The sequence below is a fragment of the Balaenoptera acutorostrata genome, chromosome 9 (assembly GCF_949987535.1).
Source record: "Balaenoptera acutorostrata chromosome 9, mBalAcu1.1, whole genome shotgun sequence".
NCBI lineage: Eukaryota > Metazoa > Chordata > Mammalia > Artiodactyla > Balaenopteridae > Balaenoptera > Balaenoptera acutorostrata.
The window spans coordinates 10498874-10504873 of record NC_080072.1 but is presented as its reverse complement, the minus strand read 5'-3'; positions in this window follow the sequence as shown (position 1 = coordinate 10504873).

Genomic DNA, 6000 nt, shown 5'->3' with positions numbered 1-6000 from the left:
GCCTTACCTGAGCCAACCATGGGGGCCGTGGCCTGGGTCAAAGGGGCCAGAGGAGGCAGGCCTAGGGCTCCACTCCCCATAACACAAGTCTGCCTCCTGCTGCGAAAACTTGCGAGGCTGCTGTTGCTTGTACACCAGCAATGTGATTTTGGAGCCTCCAGCCAGGCTCGGAACCCTCCTCTACCTTTCCTAGCGGTCCAAAGCTCATTCCACAGGGTCAGCTGGGGTGTTTGATGCTCAACCATTAGCCCAACGTGTGCCAAGTCCAGATCCCCGTGAAAATGTGATTTCCCCTGGGGGATTTTAACTTCCAATCCAAACATTATTAAGGTAGATCAAATGCCTCCTCCTCCGTGGCAGCCTCCTGGATGCACCCTGGAAGGGAGCTCCTTTTTCTAAATGACCCATAGCACTTTGTCTCTTTTCAGTATCCTGCTCTAGTTAACTATGACTGTCATTTTCTGTCTTACAATGATTTTTAAATGGGTCTTATTCCTCCCATTCAGATGTGAATCCATTAAGAGCAAAATTCACAGCTGATTCACCTCTACTGAGCTTACTGCCTCGCATGTGGAATGAATGAATGAATGAAGAGATGAACAAGGCAAAGGAATCATGAGGTGTCTGGGTGCTCAGGAACCCAGCCACGGTGGGTGGTGCAAGGCAGGCAGGAGGGCATGAGAAGATGGCAAAGCCTTCCACTTTGACTGCGGCCTCATCCCCCAAATCAGCCAAGGCATGAGGTCGCCTGAAGCTGCTGCTGCCACAGGCCCTTTGGGCAGGCAGGGCTGGGTCCCCCGGCTGCTTTAAGAGTGGCTTTGTCCATCTGGAGCAGGAACGCATTAAATACCCACCCGGTCACACCCAGCTCCCTCCACTGTAACCAAACATGATAAAGATACCAGTCAGAAGCCAGGACACAGGTCATCGCGAGAAAGAACAGGGCCTCCATCAAATCAGATTGGATCAGAAAATGCATAGAGGATCGGGTCCAGAGCTGTGCTCACCAGGGAGTAATGTGGCGTTAGAGATACGGAGAACAAAGGAGATGGGGGCCGGTGGGGTGAGACCCATTATCAGCAGAACGAACCTTGACCTCTGTCCCCAAGTGGGGTTCACCCAGGCCACCATCTCCAGTAGGTTCGTGCTGCAGCCCTGGGCAGGTCCAGCTCAGAGCAGGCACAATGAGGAGGAGTGAGGGGCTGCGAGGGGCAGCGGGGGCCTTCTGAGAATCCCTTTGTCCCTGCTGTGGGACTTCAAGCCAATTCCTTGGTTACGCTCCAGTTCTCAGGAATTTTCCGTACCCTGGTTAATAACTCCATCCCCCGCCAGCCCACTCCCAGGTTCCAAACATTTCCTTGTCTGCTTCCAGTTAACCCTTGCTCGGCCCAGTTTCAAATTTCTGCCTCCCCCAAGGCCTTCTCTTGCATTTTACCCAAAGCAAGTGTCAGAACCCTTTCTGAAGGCCGACCAGCCTGGTCGTGGGAGGTTGGGGTTGAGGCTCTGGCTATGCCTTTCCCTTCCCTGGACTCTGCATGGGTATATTCCTGCCCCAGGAACTACTGCCTCCTCTCTGCTTCCTGCCTGTCCTCAAGAGCTTGGACCACAGTGCCCCGTGCCCCCCTAGTCAAGGACCCACAGAGTTGGGGTTATCAAAGCCCAGGATGGTTCTCACTCCCCATGGTCCTTGTCCCTGAAGGCGAGCAGGCTCCTGCTGTCCCCAGGGGGAAACTCATTCATTCATTCATTCACTTAATTAATCGGTGTGGAATATCTATTCTGCACCAGCTGCTACATGGCATCTCGGCCTCTGCTTACATACCTCTCGTGGAGCAGAGCTCACTACCTGTATGTCGCCTTATCCACGGTCAACAACTCCATTTGCTCAAGGCTGGACCCCAGGGATGGGCTTTGGGAGCTCTGAAACTGGGCATGTGTGTGTGTGTGTGTGTGTGTGTGTGTGTGTGTGTGCGTGTGTGTGTGTGTGTCTTCCTGGGACGCCACATTCTAAGAGGCAGCAAAAGAGGCACAAGTGTGGACTCAGGAACCAGACAGCCTGGGTTTGAACCCCAGCTCTGCCCCCTGCCAGCTGTGTAACCCTTTAACAAGTTACTGAACCTCTCTGGACCCCATCATTAAAACCGGAGTACCTACTTCCTAGCGTTGTTGAAATGAGACTTAATTCACATCACACAGGTGCCTTTATAGATGTTAGCCATTATCGTGCTCCCGGGCACCTATGCCTTACTGCCACTGGCTCTCATCTGCCTCCTTGTCCCGGTGACTTGTCTGGGTGGAAGGGGCTTTGTTCCACCTGCCCCAGGGAGATGGACTGCGCTGGGGTTTTCAAACTGTGTTCCTTTGATTCCCAAGGGTTCCCTAGAGACGTCTTGTGGGGCTGGTGGGTCTTCATCCCCTCTGCTGCCTGAGCAACTCAGCTGTCCTCCTTTTTCTATAATGGCATCACGTGCACATAATGTTTTAGGAAAAGATATTTTGCTCCTAACAAATTAAATTTCTCTTGTAAAACTCCTACAAATTGTAATAAAAGACAAACACCCTAATTTTTTTTAACGGGCAAAAGACTTGAGCAGATACTTCCTAAAAGAAGACATACAAAGAGCCGATAAGCACATGACAAGGTGCTCAACATTACTATTCATCAGGAAATGCAAATCAAAACTACAAGACGATACCTCCTTATACCCACTAGAACAGCTAAAATTAAAAGACCAACGTACCAAGTATTGATAAGGATGTGGAGCAAGTGGAACTTTCACATGCTGCTGGTGGGAGTACAAAATGATAGAACTTCGGAAAACTGTTTAGCAGTTTCTGCTAAAGCTAAACATCTGCCTACCCTGTGCTCCAACAGTTCCACTCCTGGGTCTATACGCAACAGAAATGCATGCATATGTTCACCAAAAGGCATGTACTAGAATGTTCATAGCAGCTCTATTCCTAAGAACTCCACACTGGAAGCTACCCAAATGCCCATCAACCAGAGAAGAGATAAATATAATGTATATTTACACAATGGAAAAATATATACAGCAATGAAAGTAACCGATCTGTACCTATACACAATACTGGTGTGAATCCCACAAACATAATTTTGAGCAAAGAAGCTGGACACACAAACATGCTTGCTACATGGTGCTGCTTATCTAAAGTACAAAAATAGGCCAAAGTAATCTTTGCTGTTTGAAGTTAGAGCAGTGATTACACTTGGTTCTGGAGGCTGGGTTTGTAACTGGAAGGGAGCCTGGGGTACTTGTAACATTCTGTTTCTTGATCTGGATAGCAGTTACATGGATATATTTGTGAAAATTCATCAAGCTATTCCCTATGACATGCATTGTTCTGTGTGCATATTATATTTTAAGTTTAAAACATGATGATGTAAACTTTTAAGAAATCACTTGGAAAATACATGAACACTTAGTTTTTCTTTTAAAATCAGGTTGCACTAGCCAGTTGGAGACACAGCCCCACCCACCAGCAGGCATGCTGCCTTGAGACCCTCTGAGCCTACAGCCACCCTGGGACACAGCCCTGTCCACCAGAGGGTCCAGGACCTGGCCCCGCACACCAGTATGCTAGCACTAGCCCCAGGACCGCCAGGGCCCTGTAGCCAGAGACCCCGGGACCCAGCTTTGCCCACCAGTGAGGCAGCATTAGCCCCTGGACCCCCTGGGCCTCAGCTCCACCCACCAGCAGGCTGACGCCAGCCCTGGAACCCCCTGACCTTGTAGGCAGAGACTCCAAGACACAGCTTCACCCACCACTGGGCTGGCATTAGCCCCAGGCCCCAGCCTCACCTACCAGTGGGTGGGTACCAGCCCTAGGATCCCCTGGGCCTTGACCCTGCCCACCAGCTCTGGGACACCTTGGGTCCTTCAACCAACTGCCCCAGGATCCAGCCCCACCCACTAGCAGGCTGATATCATCTCTGGGACCCCCAGGCCCCTGCCACCAGAGACCCAGGAGCATGGCTCTGACCACCAGCAGGCGAGCACTAGCCCTGGGACCTCCAGGGCCCTGCAGCCAGCAGCCTTGTGACCTAGCCCCGCCTACCAGGGGCCAGCAGTCTCTGCACAAGGCAGGGCCAGGCAACCAACTAGACCGGGGGCCATCCACACCTACCAGACCACCCACAGTAGTCAGCTCACCACAACAGAAGGACCCACACAGCCCAAATAGAGGACACCCCTAGAGCATATAACTCTGGGACTGTAGGGCAGTGCACTGCTGGGACACATAGGACGTCTTCTACAGAGGGCCACTTCTCCAAAGTTGGAAAATGTCACCAACCTACCAAATACATAGAAATAAAAACAGCAAATTAGGCCAAATGAAGAGACAGAAGAATACATTCCAAATGAAGGAACAAGATAAAGCCCCAGAAGAAGAACTAAGTGAAGAGGAGATAGGCAACCTACCCAATAAAGAGTTCAAAGTAATGATCATAATGATAATCAAAGAAACTGAGAGAAGATTGGATGAACAGACTGAGAAGTTAGACGTGTGTAACAAAGAGTTAGAAAATATAAAGAAGAACCAAACAGAGATGAAGAATTCAATAACTGAAATGAAAATACATGAGAAGGAATCAACAGTAGAGTAAATGATACAGAGGAGCAGATCAGTGAGCTGGAAGACAGAGTAGTGGAAATCACTGAAGCTTAACAGAAAAAAGAATGAAAAGAAGTGAGGAGGGACTTCCCTGGTGGTGCAGTTGTTAAGAATCCACCTGCCAATGCAGGGGACACGGGTTCAAGCCCTGGTCTGGGAAGATTCCACATGCCGCGGAGCAACTAAGCCCGTGCACCTAGAGCCCGTGCTCCGCAACAAGAGAAGCCACCGCAGTGAGAAGCCCACACACTGCAACAAAGAGTAGCCCCTGCTCGCCGCAACTAGAGAAAGCCCACACGCAGCAACAAAGACCCAACACAGCCAAAAATAAATAAATTAATTAATTAAATTAAATAAAAATTTTTAAATAAATAAATAAGGAGAGTTCAAGGGACAATATCAAGCACACTAATATTCCCATTATAGGGGTCCCAGAAGGAGAAGAGAGAGAGAAAGGGTCAGAGAACATATTTAAAGACATAATAGGGACTTACCTGGTGGGTAGTGGTCAATAATCTGCCTGACAATGCAGAGGACACTGGTTTGATGCCTGGTTCTGGAAGATCCCACAAGCCGTGGAGCAACTAAGCCTGTGTGCCACAACTACTGAGCCCACGCACCACAGCTACTGAAGCCTGCATGCCCTAGAGCCCACGTGCCATGACGACTGAGCCCATACACCACAACTACTGAAACCTGCGCACTCTAGGGCCCACATGCTGGAACTACTGAGCCTGTGTGCTGCAACTACTGAAGCCTGTGCACCTAGAGCCCATGCTCTGCAACAAGAGAAGCCACCGCAATGAGAAGCCCACACACCACAACGAAGAGTAGCCCCCGCTTGCTGCGACTAGAGGAAGCCTGTGCACAGTGCCAAAGACCCAACGCAGACAAAAAAACAAAACAAATTCAAAAAAAAAAAAAAAAAAGGCATAATAGCTGAAAACTTCCTTAACCTGGCAAAGGAAACAGTCGTCCAAGTCCAGGAAGCACAGAGAGTCCCAAACAGAATCAACCCAAAGAGGACCACACCAATACACACTGTAATTAAAATGGCAAAGATTGAAGATAAAGAGAGAATATTAAAAGCAGCAAAGGAAAAGCAACAACTTAACATACAAGGGAACTCCCATAAGGCTATCAACTGACATTTCAGCAGAAACTCTGAGGCAGAAGGGAGTGGTATGATATATTTAAAGTGATGAAAGGGGAAAACCTACAACCAAGAATATTCTACTTGGCAAGGCTTTCATTCAGATTTGATGGAGAGATCAAAAGTTTTACAGACAAGCAAGAGCTAAGAGAGTTCAGCACCACCAAACCAGCTTTACAAGAAATGTTAAAGGGACTTCTCTAAGCAAAAAA